General features: G+C 58.2%; 1 protein-coding gene across 1 annotated transcript in view; it reads left to right on the plus strand.

Annotated features, from left to right (window-relative positions):
* Nucleotides 1-18,045, plus strand: part of ST3GAL1 (ST3 beta-galactoside alpha-2,3-sialyltransferase 1) — a 69,453-nt gene that overhangs the window by 834 nt on the left and 50,574 nt on the right. The window contains exon 2 of the mRNA XM_012723012.1: nucleotides 16,502-16,624. The gene's annotated coding sequence lies outside the window, so the exon portion shown is untranslated. The remainder of the gene's footprint in view (nucleotides 1-16,501; nucleotides 16,625-18,045) is intronic.

Raw genomic sequence — 18,045 nt, forward strand, 5'->3', positions numbered from 1 at the left:
CGAGCCCCGGGGCGCAGATGCCAGCGGTAGCCGTCGCCCCGGGGATGCCGCCGGCCCTCGCCGCTCCGGATGTGGTGGGGTTGGAGCCGGCATGCGGCGGCTGGACGTGGCGGGTGGGCAGCGAGGGGCTGTGGTGGGCGACGAGGAGCGTGCTGGGGGCTGTGGTGGTGGCAGCTCGAGACTCGGAGAGCGTCGCGACCCCGTTAGGCGCCTCGGCTGCCGCGCAATCATCCTACAAAAGTTAACTTGTCTGCGTCCCTCCGCGAGCCGCTCCCTCGGAAAGCACATGGGGGCGACCGCGGTGGCTGAGCGCCGGAAGGGTTACAGCGAGATCCCGAGTCCGGGCGGTGGCGCAACTTTCGCTGTTTTCTGTAGGCGCCAGTGGGTTTGACTGTGACCTTGCGGGAGGAAGCGCCCTGAACTTGAGTTGGCGCGGCGGAGTTGGGGAGGGGGGGCTGCGCTCCTGAGGGCGCACACACTCAGAGCGCCCCCTCGCCTTACCAGCGGTCGGGTGTCGGGTCACCTGGAGCCCCGAATCGCACCTCCTCACCCCAGGGTCTGAGCTAGTGCCACCCTGGAGCTGGGTGGATCGACCCCTGTGTGCCCAGAAGTACGCAACGGGCTGGGGGCTGGGCGGGCCCCTGGGTCTCAGGGCTCGGAGTGTCCCGCAGAGGGGACAGCCCTGAGGGCAGTGACCTGGCACCTCCGCCGGCTCTCTGGTGTCCCCGCCCCCTGGGATCCGCTCTCTGGCACCCGCGCCCCGCGGGTTTGTGCTGTTCGGGTTCCCCAGGGAGAAGACCTCTGAGGCTGTGTGTGGGGTCGCAGGGAGCAAGTTGCGGGGTGGAGGCTGGAGCTGGGCGGTGCTCACCAGCCAGCCGGGCAGGAGAGGAGCTAGGGATGAGGCTGTGCCGCCCCTGTAGCTGCCCACAGTAGGGACAGTGTTTAAACAGCCCCCTAAAACGAAAGGGCGTAAGGGCAGGGATTTCCCCTTCTCTCCCCGACCTACCCGTTTGTGCTCTTGAATCCACACTTGTCTGCCCAGCTCACCCTTTTCCGCCGCTACATGTGCCTGAGGCCCTACTGTGTGCGGGGCTGCGCGCCAGGGTGTTCCTAGAAGCTGCGGGAGGAGCCTCCGGGCCAGCCTGTTTTTCTTCCCCGAGTTGCTGGAGAGGCTGGGAGGCTCCGAAAAGGCGAGGCGCACTGCCCCCCGCCGGCCGCCGTGGGAACTGCCCCTTGGCTCCGCGCTGGGGAAGGGGCAAGACACCTCCCGGTCTGTTCCTGACCTGTAAAATGCCATCAAGACTGCTCCTCCGCAGCAAGTCCTACCGATGCAAGTGACACAGAGTCGCGCGAATGCATGTGCCTGCATATGACAGACACACACGCACACACTATGTGTGTGTGCAGCGTGTGTGCAGAAATGAAATGAGAGTCCAGAGCTCTGCTGGGCCTGACCTGCTAGTGACCAGGCCAAGACCCCTGAGCAATCCCAAGGCCCGCACACATGTTTGCTGCCCAGGGTGAACCCCTGGCGGGGCAGGGGCAGGGCGCCAGAGAGCAGGGTCTTCACATGACCTCCGGTCTGCTGGGCCTGAGAGAAAACAGGAAGTATCCAGAAGCTCCGGCACAGGGAGTATTCTGGGGGTGATTCTGTGCTCAGGAAAGGCGCTGTGGGCTGCCTCCTCTGACCTCAGGGCTGTGCTGCCACTGGGAGGTGCAGACCAGGGTCCCCAGCACCCCTCCTAAAATCGGGGCCCTCCATAGATTTGGCTGTGGAGCGCTTTGGTCTTCCAGGAGTAGAGCGGAGATCATCTGTGGGCCGGCCCGGCGTGAGGGGTCCGTGGAGGTTCTGGGAGCTCAGGGTTGCATGGGCTCTGTTCCAGCCCCTGGGTCCGCCCCCCCGCCCCCGCCGCCCCCAGGACAGCACCTGGCGGCAAGCTGTCCACTGCTCCAGGGAGGACCTTGAGCTGCCTTGATCTCTACAACCTCTGGGTCAGTCACCTTGCTTGAGTCTGTTGCCACGTAGCTGGCTGGTGGCTCAAAGGGACTCTATTTGGACAGGGCTTGGCCACCTGCCGCTCCAGTGGAAACCCTCCCCCACATCCCCTAGCAGCACAAACAGCAACTCAGAAATGGAAACGCAAAGCTTCACCAGCCCCCTCCTTGCCCTCCCTCCTCAGAGTGCCTTCTGCATAGACACAAGCCCGCCTGAGCCCAGGAATTTCGGAATCAGGTGACACACTGTCCACCGTAGGCCTTCAGCCGCCCTCCTCAGAGGCCCCGAGGATCCCAGTTCCCCCAGCACACACACAGTACCCTGCGGGGGATGAGAGATGGCCCAGAAGTTTGAGACTCGGGGTGACGTTGTGGGGACTCCCAGATGTCCCACGAGGGAACCCGCGGGACCGAGGACCTAGTTGGTCTCCACTCCACACGTTGAAAAAGTCCTTGGAAACCACTTATTCAACTCTCTTAATTTCATGCACAGACACCCAGGCCCAGAGGGGAGTCCTGGGATCGTGGGGACAGCTGATCTGGAGCGAGGCTGGGCCTGCTGGGCCTTCTGCCCTGCTGCTCCCAGCCCGGAGCGTTATTTCTGTGGGTGTTGAGGATGGGTGGCTTGTTTTGACTTCAGTGAAACCAACGTTCACTAGGGACATACTGTGTCCAGGCACCGTGTGAGCAGCTGGACCAGAGAGGGAGGAAGCTGGGTCGGCCTTCCGGAACCCCCGGGTCACGTGCAGGGGACCTGCACAGTGGCCATAAACTCGTGCTGAGTGAGGGCTGGTGCTGAGAAGGGAGTGGGTGAAACAAAGTCCGAGTTCCTGATCAGACTGAGAGAGCGAAGGCGCGGTCCTGCATCCTTAGCCCTGGGGCCTCGTCAGAGTGCCCTGCGTGTGCAAGTGCGGGCAGATTAGCCATCGGCCTGTTCTGCAGAGCTGAAGGAAGTGGGGGAACTTAGAGGCTCTGTGCTCGGCCCCATTTCCTGCAGCAGGGTTTGGCTGTGGGTTCACTTCCGTTGGAGCCCGTTAGCCACTCAGCCGGGGCTGTGCACCGTTTGAGACTCCAGGGGCTCCCGAGGCGAGTGATATGGAGAGCTGCCGCCTGGCTTTGGGCAGATGACCGGCTCTGCCACTAGCACTTGTCCTTAGACTTCCTCTTAGGGGGAGGGAGCCGGCTTGGGGGGGCGGTGAGAGGCACAGAACAGCCCAGTTTTCGGGGGCACAGTCCCACCATCTAGCTGTGTGTGCCCAGCAAGCCCTGCACCTCCATGAGCCCAAGCTGAGGCGCAGTGTGCCCAGGCTACCGGAGTGTGTGGGATAGTGCCGCAGCGGGGTACAGAGTGCCGCAGCGGGGTACAGAGGCCACACCAGGTCCCAGATGAGGGCTCTTTGCTTGAGGCTCTATTCTCTCGGTAGCACAGAGTATGTGGGAACTTGAAGAGTTGACGAAAGGTGGAAAGTTCTGGAAAGTTCATGGAAAAATAGCTTGAAATTCAAGGGTGGTTTCAGTGTTAAATGGTTTGCTAATAACCCCACCGAAGGAGCAAGGCCCAAGGATAGGGTGCAGTGGTGGCTTTTCTTATTCCTGCAGGTCCTATGCAATACTAAAGTTTCCTTTTCCCAGGGAAGGACACAGAATGACCAGGGGCAGGGTCACCTGGTGGGGGAGGGCGATGGTGGTGGTGGCAAAGTTGCAGGCGCCTGTGGGACTCACACTGGGGCAGGTGTCGCCCAGGGCTGGGGTGTCACCATTTCCGCCTGGACCGAGTCCTGGCCCCGATCCCCGGACTGGCATGTTGCTAAGTCCCTCCATCCCCTCAGCTGGTCAGAGGCAGCCGCTCAACGAGGGAGGCTGGGAGGAGCCCGGTGGCCCAGCGTGGGACCTGCCGTGTGGACGGAGATCCCAGTGGCCTCTACTTATTTTTTTCTTTTTTTCATGCCATGAACTACTTAATGTATAGATCTGTTCATGGAAAATGTTGATGCACGTTCAGTTTGCCGAGATCAACTTGACTTGTTCGTACACTTCATGATCATTGAGTAAATCATTTTCATTTCTCCTGAATGTGAAGTTGCCTTTAGTTTTACTTTGGGTATCCCCGTGTGGTTACTAGGCATTCTGTGAGCCTGTGCAGCGACAAGTGTTGTCAGCTTTGACCCACAGCAAACAGACACGTTCACGTGGAGCCGAGTTTACAGAGATGAGACCCCAACAAAAGGCCCGTTGACCGCCCCACCTTCCCCTAAAGGGAGCAATGAGTGAGAGGGGCCAGGAGAGCCTGGCAGCAGGTTCTGACAAAAGCTTTTGGAGGAGAGGTGGAATCTTCCTCCTCTACCTGGCTGGGAGGAGCCCCAGAGATAACCACCTCCCTTCTCTGTCCTCCTGTCCCCAGGCTGAGCCTACCATGCCTGTTGCTAGGGCCTCTCCAGGACAGGACGGAGCCGGTCAGGAGCGGGACTGGAGGCCAGGCGTGCACACCTGCCTTCTCATGATTTCTGGGGAGCCGGGGCTCAGGGTTCCAAAGCCACACTGCAGGTGAAAGCCAAGTGTTAGTCAATTCTGCTCCGTGCCGGGCAAAATGCGAAATAAAGCAGCACGTGTAGGTTAGTGTCATTATCATCTACGTCTTTAGTGACAGCATCTTAAGAAGCAGTCAGAGGGCAAACGACTAGGACCCACTCTTCAGGCAGTGAGCAATTACATTGCTTTTCTGTGCCTCGGTCTCCCCATCTGTCACGACAGTGGTTCTTCCTACAGTGGTGTGAAAAACTCACTCGATAAACATCAGACTCGGTGGTGTATGGCCTGATTGTGCTGCTTTTGTGTTTTAGCCTGTTCAATATGCAAAATCATACAATTTGAATGTCCTTACATTGGGAAGAGTTTTCAAATTAGCGGAGGCCGGGGGGCAATTGGGCCAGTTCTTCTGATTCTCTGTGTGTGTTTCCCTCTAACCACATCAGAGGGGAGAAATCCTATAGTGTTGAAATAATAACAAGGATGTAAAACGTTGCTTTATTTAAAAAGGGAGAAGAAAAATAAATAAAATGCATGAAAGTGATTTAACCCGGTAGGATTCCGATGCTCTTGAGGATAGAAGGTCCCTGTTAAAAATCATGGTAAGTTGAAGTTGAGAAGGAAAGAATATCAGTTCCCAGTTACTGGGCAGAATTAAAAAGGGGGGACGCGGATGCTTCCCCCTTTGGCAAAATCCTCCTTTGGGTGTGCAAAGAAAACACGCTGTGTCTGAGTTTCACCAGATACCTTTTAAAAAAGCAAACCCAAATAGATGTCTTTGGAATAGATTTTGCTACACTGAGAAAACCCATTTGAATCCCCATGAACTAACAGACTGAGTGGCTAAAAATTCCCTTCATGCATATTTACTTAGTGGAGGGCTCTTGAGAAAAAAACCCAACCAAAAACACCCAGCCAAAGCAAAGTTGCTACTTCCCTAGCTGAGAGGTGGAATGCCTCCAAAATATTGTTTCGTGTTCAAAAGCCTAAAACAACTCCACATGAAAGATGAAAATCCAGCTAATTGGCCATTTACCTTTTCAGAAATAAAAGGCTCGGTGGAAAGAAAAAGAAAGAAGGAAAAACACACACCCCTTTTCCTGGAAGACTAGACCGGAGCCCAAAATAAATCCTGAGCTTGCCTGGCCACCTCCTGAGGGGTGTGGCTCCCTCCCTCCCTCCCTGGAAGGTTGCAGCCCTGACCAGAGACTCCCCAAGCTGAGCGAACCCCGCCTCCGCCCCTGCCCAGGCCCCCAGTCCTCTGATCTCTCTGCCCTTGGCATCTGCAGCCCTGACCCTGCTCGCCCCCCTCTCTGCTGGGGTTGGGGTCTGCCGTTTTGCAGGTGAGGTGACTTATCCAAGGTCTCGTAGCCTCCGCCCCCAGATCCTCAGAGCCTGGAGTTGCCTCGGGCCAGGGGTCACTCGGGGAGAAGGAGGAGCACCCCTCCCGATGTCCTAGCGCTCACCTTCCACATGACACCCCTCAGAGCTCCCACCTCCCACCTGGAACCTCCAGCTAAGGACGTAGCAACTTGGTGGTGCAAGGTAGGGGCTCGTGCCAGGAAAGAAGCAGGCGCAGGCCCCTGAGGGCACCTCCACCCTCTGGCCCACCCTCCTCCCCACCGTCTCCTTCCATCTGCTTGGCTGAGGCTGAGAACCTGGTGGACAGCGTCAAGGAGCTCAGTCCCCTAATGAGGTTTTCAGTTGATGGTGCCCAAACGTTAATGCTGTGACCACAGACTGAAACCCCACGCAAGAAACAACACAGCCCCACCGCCCCTAAGAGTTCACATGGAGTCGCAGGGGGTTGGATCAGCTTCCGTACTGGGAGGCCAGAGGGCTCATCCCCCAGGGAAGAGGGGTGCCCAGGCGGGTGTGCTGGGGAGACCCAGCAGGTCAGCAAGGAGTGGCCCCTCACTAGCCCCTCAGGAAGGAGCTGGTGAAACCAGAGACATTTAGGCAGGTGACTTCCCCAATTCATTCTTTAGTTGTTCTGCATGTAAATACTGGTTTTTCAATATGGAGAGTCAGCTGGTACCTGTAGTTGGGATCAGGCGACAAAAGGCATAAAGAAGGGTTCTAAGAGAAAAGAGAGGCCCACTGACAGAAGGTTGGGTCCAGTGGCCTGTGCACACTGTGGAATACTACTCAGCCATAAAGAAGGACGGAGGGCAGCCATGACAGCATCCTGGAGGGCCCTGGCAGGAAGGCTGTGGGGACATCCACACAGCAGGCGACAGACAGAAGACAATGCCTGCAACAGCAAGCAGACATTAAGCAGTGAGGGCTCTGAGGTTACGGGGCAGGGAGTAAGGGGATTAGGGGCCTGGGGTGGGGGTGGGGGTGGGGAGGAAGGAAAGAGGAGACAAAGCGTCCCTATTATCTGGGAAGGGGCACTTCCTTCTATACTTTGGGGGTGGGAGGGGGTGCGTGTAAAAGATGAGCTGACAGCAAGCTAAGAGGTTGTTCCCTGCATTTTATCCTTGATCAGCTTCAAAGAAAATAATTCCAGTTGATGGGTTTTCTAGGGGGCCCTGAGAGTTGACCTGTGGGGTCTGTGTGCCAGGCCATCTTGTTTCCCCTGTGTCCAGGGGATGGGGTGGGGTGGGAAATCCCTCATTTTTACAACCATCTTGCAAAGTCATTTTTGTCATTTTTGTTTCTAATCCCATTTTATGGATGTGGAAACTGAGGCTCAGAGAAGTTGGGTCACTGACCCAAGGCCACATAGGTACAAAGTAGCCAAGCCAGGGTTCTCCAATGTGGCATTTCTGCCCAGCCTGAGACGCTGGAATCCGAGCTGTGGAGTTCCCACGATCACCCTGTGTCTCTGAGTCAGGGGGGCCTGGAAAGAGGGGGTGGCTTTCTGAAGAGGTGCAGATATGAATGGAGACATCCCACAGGGTCCCACCCGCAAGCCCAGCCCCTGAGGTGTGCCATCCCGCCAGCGGGCTCTGCAGAGGGCAAGCCCAGCGTCCCTCAGAAGGACGCTTCATTTTCCTTCGCCTGCTGTTCCCAAGCCTCATGCCTGCAGCCTCACACCCCCGAAGGCTGGAGCGCCAGTCCTTTCCCCGATGCTCTGTTGCCCACTCTGTGTTTATTTAGCCGTGTTGCATCGTGGGCTGGACTTTAGACCTCCCCTGTAGACCATGCGCCCGTCCTTGTCCTTGCCTTGAGGGCAGACACTGAGTTCAGAGCGCCCTGGGGTGTCTGAGCATTGAGGAAGGGTGGGGGATGAGCTGCCAGGGACCAGGGCAGGAGCCTGAGAATCAGGGGATGGTGCTCAGATGACCACGGATGCCTGGAAGGACGGGCAGTCATGTTGCATCGCATGCAATGGGAATGGGACACCTTGGTGGCCTGCTGTTTCAGGGGCGCGCACCCCTTCCTCCCCGCCTGCAAGCCTGCCTGGGCCCTGGGCAGGTGCCCGCTTCCAAAGCACTGTGGCTACATTGGCAGAGCCCCATGGAAAAACATCTTCGCGGAGTGAGGTTTGCTCTTGCTACTCGAAAAGGCTGTTAATCCACCACCTGGGGGAGAGTTTGATGTTAAAGACCGTTGCTGGGGTAACACGTCAGCCGCCACCAACAGCAAAGTCTTTGGAGGGGGGACGCCCCTGCTCCCTGTTTCTAAGGTGGGATCTTTGGTCTGAAGCTTCCATCTCTTGGCAGAAGAAGAGAACAGGGATTAGGAGGAAAGGGGCAGATCAGAAGGCAGCGAGGTCGCCATGGCCAGCGGCATTCCCAGCAAAGGATGGGCCTTCCCTGGGCCGGAGCTGGTGTCGGGAGCCCGGGCTGTGGGCCCGTCTCCCTCTCCTGGCACAGACAGAGCTCAGCCAAATGGCCTAGGACCACAGGCTCCTCAACACCGAACGGATCTCGGAGCCAAACGTCCCCACAAAGAGAAAGCAAGTGTGGCCCTCAGGGCAGCTTTTTTTTTTTTTTTTTTTTAAAGATTTATTTATTTGTACATACAGAACTGGGGTACAGGCCAGAGGCTCAGGGGCGGTGAGAGGATTCACCAGAGACAGAGAGGGGAGCAGAACAGGCAGATCGACGAAGTACACTGCTGAGGGGAGCAGCGGGCGGGTCAGGAGAGGTCTGCCACGCCACGTGGTCACCTCCGGGGCAGGCGGGAATCGAACTCATGCAGAAGTGGCTTTAGCTTCTCAGTGCTGTGCTTTAACCCGCTGCGCCACCAGGGAGGGCCCTCCCTCAGGGCAGCTTTTAAGATGGGGCTTCTCTGCCCACATCATCAGGGGCCCGCCCTGGCGTGGTCTTCTTTGCACAGGAGCTGGGGTCCCCGGCCCAAGCAATGCTGGTGGCGGGGAGGAAGGGGTGTGCGCCCCTGGAACAGCAGGCCACCAGGTTATTCCATTCCCAAGCATAAGACAGAATTGTAAAATCGCGGTGTTTGGAGAGCCTCGGCCGAGTCTGTCCTTCCAGGCTTCCGTTGCCATCCGACGAGCCATTCCTTGATCCGCTCAATCACAGGACGGCCACTGCCACCTGCTTGCTGTGTGACCCGGGGGGAGCTGCTGAACCTCCCTGTGCCTCCCTTTCCTTGTCTATAAATTGTGGATGGTAATAGTACCCATAGGTACTCAGTGCACGCTAAATGAGGTACTACTTGGGAAGTGGTTAGAACAGAAGCCTGCAGAACATCCCCTGTGGAAGAACTTGCTCATACACACCAGAACCTTCAGCAGCAGCATCACTGGGTTTAGAGACCTCCTTCAGCCTCCCCTCAAAGCCTTTCCTCCTTTGGACTGCTCCACCCCGCAATTATCGTGACCTGCTGACATGTGGATGAGACTGCATCCCACACCCTGAACTTCCAACCACGGAGGGCTTCCCGGAGGAGGTAGCAGGATGGGGCCGTGTGAGTTGAAGGCCAGAAGACTAATAGGGGCTTGCCCAGACAGGCACAAAGAGGCACTGGAGGTTTGGCCGTGCGGCTGGAGACGTTCCCTGGCCCTTCTCTCACAGCCGAGACAGCCCAGGCACATACCTGGCTTGTACCATGCCTCGGCCCACGAGCTGTGGAGAAGGCAGAGCCAGGGCCAGAAGCCAGCGCTTGGCTCAAGGCCCGCTCTCCCCACTGGGGTTCCCACCATCTGGGGCGTCCCAGAGAGTGGGGCCCCGTGCCCTGCACCCCACAGTGGCACTGATTCCTGTGCCAGGCGCCCTCTCTGCCCCTCTGCAGCCAAGACCTAGTGCACCAGCCAGTCCCCACGGTGACCGCAGGCAAGGCCCCCCTCCGGCCTGGACCCCCCCTGAGCAGGTCTGGGGTGGTTTCTGTGAATTCTGGCGAATAAATTATCCGCCCTTTGTCCTCCTGAGTTTCTGCCCAGGAAGCACCACGCCCCGAGCATTCCGGGCTCCTCCAGCCTTCCGGCCGGCTGTGCGCACATCACTGGCGTCTCAGACTGGATAGAGACGGTCGGTCCCGCTGGCGTGGGAGCACTCAAGTTGGGGGGCCGGCACACAGCCCCTGCCCCCCATAGGTCTCCAGCCACCCTCATCTCAAGGCTCTTGGGCCAGTGACGGGCCAGCCCGGGAACCACCGAGCGCCCTCTTCTGGGCCGTCACTTTGTTCCCCAGAGATAAGAGGCCAGAGGATCAAAGTGGCCCCTTCCTGAGCCTCGTTGCCAGGGCTGTAAATAGGACAGTTAGCGGTGGTCAGTCACACTCCGGCCGGCTTTATGGGGCGCCAGCCCTGCACAAGTTTCCGTTTTGGTGGAAACTGGTGGAAACTGTTACCACCCTGCTCTCCTCCCCCCTCCCCTCCTCTGTCCCTCCCCCTGCCGGTGTCCTGCCCTGCCACTCCCTCCCTCCTCGTCCTCTCCCCACCCCTGCATACACATCTTCTCCTCCGAGTGCAGCACACAGTCCTGCGTCCTGGCTGGGCCTTGTTGTCCAGACGACAGACTCGTGCATGTTTCACGCCTCCTCCTGATCCTGATCCAGGAAGGAACATGGTTCTGGCTCTGGGGAGACACAGAAAACAGGCCCGAGCTCTGCTCAGCCGCCAGCACCTCACTCCTCAAGGGCAGACTGAGGTCCCACCAGGCCGGCCAGGGAGCACCTCCGGAGGGAGCACCTTCGCCCAGGTGGCGGCAGCAAGGCCGGGAGCAAAGGCTCCGGGTTACGAGCTGTCGGGTCTGGGGCAAGAAAGAGGCTTCCATGCCCGAGCCACGGTCTCCCCACGGTGCCGGGGACAGCAGCACCTCCCTTGCCAGGAGAGGTGGAAGTTGAGATAAGGGGTGGGGGCCCCTCCCTGGTGGTGCAGCGGGTTAGGACGCAGCACTGCAAACTGGCCGCAGCCGCTTCAGTGTCCCGGAGGTGACCCCCAGTGGCGCGGCAGACCTCTCCTGACTGCCCGCTGCTCCCCTCGACAGTGGACTTCATCCATCTGCCTGTTCTGCTCCCCACTCTGTCTCTGGTGAAGCCTCCCGCCACCCCTGCACCTCTGGCCTGTACCCCAGTTCTGTATGCATCAATTAAATAAATCTTTGAAATAAAATCAAGGGTGGGGCACCCCAAAGAAGATAAGGTTTTCACGCAGGAAGATGACACCACCTAATAGCAGCAGTAGGGCGGAGACAGCCCTGCGCGAGGAGCCCACAGCCTGGACCAGCATCTCCCCATCATGGGCCCGGAGGACGTGGCAGGTCCCCTGTTCTTCCAGTAATGAGGCGCCCTGTACACACAGAGAACTTCAGCCAGACCGGCGAGTCAGGAAACTGACCTGATGCGGTTTGCAAGTGGGGTACCCCAGGGCTCCTGGGGGCCACCGACAACCTGCAGAGCGTGTCCTGACGTGGGGACTGGTGGCCCCACCGGGTGTGAGCAACTAAGCAGGGCGTGCCCAGCCTGGTGCTTAGAGGGCGGAGGAGCCCTGGGTGATGACAGGACAGGCCGGCGCCCACGCCCCCACCCGGCCTGCGGGGCCTGAGCACGGAGGGCCACCTTGGAAAGCCCAGCCAGGCCCAGCGGGGGCGGGGCGGTGCTGGCTCTGGGTCACACCTCCCTGTTCCACTGGGTGACCTCAGGCGACGTCCAGAGCCTCGGTTTCCCCATGTGTAGTGGGGGTGGGGCACTCAACAGGACGCCTGTGGAGACGGAGCGGCCTTGTCTGCTGGAATTGCCAGGAGCTGCCTCCTTGTCAGCCTCCGCCCCTCCGTGGACCCTCCCTGGCCAAGCCCAGACCTCGGCCTTCACCCCAGAAACCCTCCTGCTCTCCAGCACTTTGAGACGGGCCGGAGCGGCCAGGCCAGCTTTTCTGCCGTCCATTCGCTCTGTCCACTTCACTTCCTCCTCACTCCGCCCCCAGGGCTGGGGTCCCAAGCCCGTGGGCCCAGAGAGGAGGGGGTGCAGCATCTCCCCCAGGGGCACCGAGCTGCTCCAGTTCCTCCCCCACCGCAGCACCCTCCCGGGCCCCCCAGCATTTCTGCCCCAACCCTGCTTGCCGTCACAGCCCAGCCAGGCTTTTCTAGGTCGTCCTCCGTCGGCTTTTGATCTGCCCTCGCATCGGCCTACTTGGCTCACCTGTGCCCTTTGCAAACGGATCCGGCCGTTCTCGATGTCATCGTCCGCGGTCATCATGTTCTGGCAGGAGTTCAGAGGGAGGGCGCAGACACTGGCCGCTGCTCCATCGTCGCCTCCCCGGGGTCCAGGTGTCCTGCGTGTGGGCCCTCAGGGGTGCCCGCCCCAGGAGCGTCGCGCAGGGCGGGGGTCAGCCTTCCAGGGGGTGGAACACATTTCTCCCACCCCAAAATGGGCTGCTTCTCTAAAATCACCTGGTGTGACCTGCCCCTCCCCGGGAGGACACAGAGCAGCAAGTCACTGGGATGACTTGACCGCCGGCTGCTGAGGAAAGACTCCTGCCCCTTCAGAGAGCCGCGATGCTGTTCAGCGCTCAGGCTTAAGAAGTAGTCATGTGGTCATTTTCGACCCAGAGCAGGGGCAGGAGTGTCGCCTGCCTCTGCTCTGGGCTCCGGAAGGCTTCACCTTCTGCACCGGGGCATTGGCCTGGCCAGCCTCCAGCTCTCCTGGGGTACCCGCTGCCCCTCTGCAGGAGCTGGGCCGTCCCTGGCATTCGCCACACGGAGGACAGAAGTGAGCAGGCTTGGGGGAGATGAGTCGGCTGGAGCAGGAAGAGCAAGGGGAAGGCCCCAGCCTACTCAGGCCCTCACCGGAGTTGTCCCTCATCCCGCCAGGCCTCAGCTGCTGCTCCTCTTAGACAGACACTCACGGTGTCTAAACACCGTGCAATGTTGGCGTGTATTTTCTCTTCCTTATGGTTTCTTTTTTTTTTTTTTTAATTTTTAAGATTTATTTATTTATGCAGACAGAACTGGAGTACAGGCCAGAGGTGCAGGGGCAGTGAGAGGCTTCCCCAGAGACAGAGTGGGGAGCAGATAAGACGGATCTACTGAAATACACTGCTGAGGGGAGCCGCGGGCGGGTCAGGAGAGGTCTGCCGCGCCCTGTGGGTCCCCTCCGGGGCAGGCGGGATCGAACTCGCGCTGAAGTGGCTTTAGCTTCTTAGTGCTGGGCTTTAACCTGCTGCGCCACCAGGGAGGGCCACTTATGGTTTCTTAATAACGTTTCCTTACTGTATCTTAGTTTATTGTAAGGACACAGAATAGAATACATGTAATTGGCTTCCAATCACTGTTAGTAAAGTCTGGGAGGAGTTGTACCTGAATTTTCAACTGCATGGGGTCAGTGCCCCAATTCCCTCCTTGTTCAAGTGCCTACTGGATCTAGTAAGATACAACACTGATACCCAGCACTTTGTCTGCTTCCTCCCTCACTCACTCATCGCCAGTCATCACCGAGGGCCTCCTGTTCCCTCATGATGGCCAGTAGGGCCGGGAAGCTGGGGACAAGGAGAGTGGACCCCTCCTCTGCTCCTCAGGGGCTCGGCCTGGTGAGACCAGAGTCCAAGGGCCGAGGTGGAGGAAATGCTTGCTAAGTGGAAGAAGGACAGGCTAGATAAGAAATGGAGATAAGCACAGGAGGCCTGGGCCCCCCAAAGTGAGCTCCCTAACCCCGCTTGGAGCACGGAAGGGAGCGTGTCCAGAAAGCATCCTGGAAGAGTGACACCTGCTTGTTCTGTCCACTCCCTCATTCTGGAAATAGCCAGGGTGGCCAGGGTACCTGGTGATTTTCAGGGCGTGGGGTGGTTGTCAGGGTGCTTGGGGGTGTTTTGAGGGGCTGGGTTGTGGCTGGTGGTTGGAGTGTGGGGTGTGATTGGGACACAGGGTGGAGTTTGGGGTGCAAGGTGGTCGCTGAGGTGCAGAATTGTGGCTGGGGTGTGGCGTTGTGATTGAAGTGTGGGATGGAGGCTGGGGCACAGGGTGGTGGTGTGGGGGGCAGGCACACTCTTGCCCCATGGAATTGGTGGCGGCTGCTCTCTGGACATGCAGGGAATGTCGGGGTGACAGTGGCATTGCTGAGCTTCATCTGGGTGCACAGCCAAGATGTCCGTGGGAGGTGCCTTTGGTACTGAAGTCCAACGGGCACTGTCAAGTGTGAGGGTGGGGGCTGGTGTGAGCCGGTGGGGACGCAGTCTGTGTGGCAATTCACAACTCTGTCCCCCCCCCACCCCCAGAGCTGGTGAGGCACCAGCTGGTGACTAAGAGGGGCGCAGTGAGCGGGCACCCGCCACGGTTCTCCTTTCCAGCACAGGGAGTTCCCTTCGCTTGCCTGTGACCCCGAGCCCCGATTCCTCTGTGCCTCTCCCTTGTAAACACCTCGCCCATCAGCAGCTCCAGATAGAATCTGTGTGTGGCCCTCAGCGGACGGTGCCTGCAGGTGGAGCTGGGGTCCGCCGGCCACTGAGTGCTGTCGCTGTCACATCTGTGATGGCTCTGGGACCTCTCACGCTCCCCTTTCCCGGGGCTCTGCCCTGGCGAGCTGCCCCCACCCCTGCACCCCCACCCAGCTCACCTCACAAGCACATGCGGACATGTGTATCGCCACTGCTGACTCGGGGAGATGACCCGTGGCCGCCTGTCAGCCTCCCGGGCATAGCGAGCCACCCTGAACCCTCGCGCCGTCCACAACCTTTGCCTTTGCTGCTTCTGCCCCTCAGTGCCTGGCCTGCCATTATTTTTTGGTCCTGGCCACTCGACGGGGCCCGTCTGGGGGGACCCAGCCCTCCTTGGTTGCTTCCTTGTCCAGGGAGCACACCTAGGCTTGCTAAGGTGGTGGCGAGTGATCCCAGCAGCAAGTAGGGTGTAAGCCATCACTTGTGGGTTTGCTCATTCATCAACCCGCCAAAGCAATTTGCACGGCCAAGTTCAAAGGGAAAGGGCAGAGCAGTGGACTGCTCTTGTGGGGGAGAAGCAAAGCCTGTGGGCTGGCAGGCAGCAGGGACAGAGTGGGTAAGTGTGAAGATGAGGTTTGGCAGCCGCCAGCTCAGGGGGTCCCGCTGTGGTCTGCACCCCACCACTTACTGCCTTTGCTCTGGGGGTGCCTTCGTCCACATAAGCTCCCCAGGCATCAGTGTGGTCTCCAGGGATTCCCCGACCGCCTCCGATGAGAAAGGTTCGGTCTGCATTCTCTCCATGTCTGGGACACGGTGGGACCCCGGCTGAGTGATGATTTCCAGGTGAGGTTTCCAGAACCTGCCCCTGTCCGGGCTCACAGTGGTAGACCCTGTCACCTCTGACCTGTCTCCATCCTCCTCCATGGGTGGAGAAGCTCTGTCCAAACCTTGTCCTTTGGCCAATAGCATTCTGCTGGTAATCATCAGCTCTCCCAGTCTTGCTCAGACGGCATTGTCATTTCCCAGCTTTCCCAAGCATCACATCCTGTTTTGGGGTGTCCTATATTGGGAGGTCCTGTGTCGGGACATTGTCCTGAGCTGCTTGCATGTCTGTTTCTTGAGCATGGAAACTGTGACTGACTCATATTTTGGTCTCGGGCCCTTCATTCTGGGCACAGGCAGAGCAGATGTTTATTTATAAACTGGGCAAAAGCGTTGACGGATGGCAGCGGGTAGTGCCTGGCCTGTAACGGGAGGCAGCGCAGGAAGTGCAGGTACTAGGTAGAAGGCTTTCCACCTAAAGAAGACCATTTTTGTCATGTCTTTTTATTATGTTGTCATAGCAGTTACTTGGTGGAGTGACTATTTTTACATCAGAAAAATCATTAAAATAAAACAGGAATGGGTAATAGTCTGAGTTGGGGGTCTTGCCTGCTTTTAAAAACACATATTCCCGGTCTGATCATTGGGGAAGTGGAAAAGGATGACACACCCAGATTGGAAGGCATTCCACAGAAGACCCCCTCAAAGTTGTTGAGGTCTCAGAAAACAAGGGAAGCCTGAGAAGCTGTCCCAGCCCCCCAATCAGTGTGGTGGTGGGTGAGTCAGTTATGAATCAGCATCAGTTCCTTCACTTTGATGAACGTTTTCTATTCACGTGAGACACTGCCCACCAGGGAAACAAGACCGTGGAATAAAGGAGTTCTGTGCTGGCTGTGCAACTTCCCATAAAAACAACTGTCTGAGGGCCCTTCCTGGTGGTGCAATGGGTTCGGACGTAGCTCTGCAAGCTAGCACAGATGTTTCAGTGTGACTTCGACCCCCGGCCCCGGAGGTGACCCGCAAGGCTTAGCAGTCCTCTCCTGACCTGCCCGCTGCTCCCTTCGGCAGTGTACTTCAACAGTCGGCCTGTGCTGCTCCCCGCTCTGTCTCTGGTGAACCCTGTCACTGCCCCTGCCCCTCTGGCTTGTACCCCAGTTCTGTGTGCATAAATAAATACATCTTAAAAAAAAAAATAGAACACTGTTCTAAAAGAATACCACTGTGTAGATATTCACACATAGTAGACCTCAGTTGCTGAGGTATAGGTGGGGGGTGGGGAGAGGGGTGCAGACATTCGAATGATCTCAAGTCCTCTTCAGAAGGCCGAGAGTGAGCTAAATGTCTAAACGTACTTGAACGTCCCCTTCTTCCCTTCCAGCTGGTGCCATTTTCAGACTGCGCCTTTCTGGACTGGAAAAGCCAGTGGAAGCAACTAGCATCTCCAGGGGCTGTGGCCGACTCTGAGCTGGACACCAGATGGACGTGCCTCTGGCCTCTGGAGGTAACTGACCTCTGCTCACACCACAGAGACTGGCACATGCCGTCCCTTCTGGTGTATTGCGTGGGTGGCCTGCCTGGGGGAGGGAAGCTGTTCCTGTTGCCTGGTCTCTTTGAACCCACCTTTGTCCCAGGAACACCCCATAAAGAGGGAGTTTTTACTTTTCAAGGCAACCTATTTTTCTCACACCTTGTGAGCATCAAGCAGGCTCCCTCTTTCTCAGAGAAGGGTCAGGTGAGCCCTCACAGAAACCAGTGGGTACAGAGCCGCCCCTATAGAATGGGCAGTCCTTGGCAAGCGTCCGCCACCTCCCAGGAGGCCTCGGTGGGCATTCGGTGTGTCCAGGAGCCAGCCAACCTCAGCGGACCCTGACCCCAGACGCCTCTGGCTGGTCAGTGCTTGTAAAGGAAACTTGGTCGGCTCCCAGCCACGCTGCGCTCTTGGCTGGGCCAGGCTTGCCTCTGGCACTGTAACCACTCAGCCAGAGTTGTGATGGGTCCCAGAGTTGTGGCTGAGAAGATGAAAATATTTACAATCTGGTTCTTAATAGAAAACATGTGGCAGCCCCAGGCTGGAGCGGCCCATAGGCCACCACTGCTGGTGACTGTTCATGGCTTCGTGAGTGAAAATGAAAAATTCAGTGCTGCACACTCACCACTTTGCCAATGAGGCAGCCCCATGAGCTTGGGCGGCCGGGGGGGCCCGCACCCTCGGGGGACCCTGCCAGCATCACCGGGAGGAGGACGATTGTCTGTTGACTCTGGCAGGCGCTGAGCAGCTGGGGCGTGAGGCTGAGGGAGAAGGAAGCCTGCGTGTGTGTGCGCATGCCCGCGTCTCTGTGCATGCGCTCGTCGTGAGAGTGCCTATCTGTATGTTCACATGCGTGTCTGAGAATGGAGTTGCGCTTTCATTTTCCTTAAATCCCCCCGCCGCCCCATCCTTGTTCCCCTGACCCCATCCCTCCCTGCCCCTGCTCACCTCAGAGCCCTCAGGGTGTTGGTTAGACCCACGAGTGTGCAAACCCGTTTCTATGTTATTGCGTCGCCCGCTACGTCAATGTCCAGCGTTTGTTCTTGTCATTCGGACTCTGCTGCACAGAAGCCTCTTAAATTCCCCTCCCGTTGTTGAGAATGATGCAGCTCATCCTTTTTCGGGGTTTACTGTGCCACCACGTGGCGCGGCCACCTCTTCTTGAGCTGTCAACACGGTCGAGCACCCGCGCTTGTGGGTGGCTTCGTGCCTGGAGATGCCTACAGGAGTGAGCCTGCTGGGTCGTGCTGTATTTCCACTTCTGGCTTTTGGACGTAAATCCAGACTTCTTTGCACAGAGGCTTCTCCAGTAGCCTTCCCCCCTCTAGTGTGACAGTGTTCTTCTTATGCCACATCCTCTCCAGCACTTGCTGTTGGGCGGCTTTTTTTTTTTG

The sequence above is a fragment of the Condylura cristata genome, unplaced genomic scaffold (assembly GCF_000260355.1).
Source record: "Condylura cristata isolate star-nosed mole 26May11 unplaced genomic scaffold, ConCri1.0 scaffold00009, whole genome shotgun sequence".
NCBI classification, from domain to species: domain Eukaryota; kingdom Metazoa; phylum Chordata; class Mammalia; order Eulipotyphla; family Talpidae; genus Condylura; species Condylura cristata.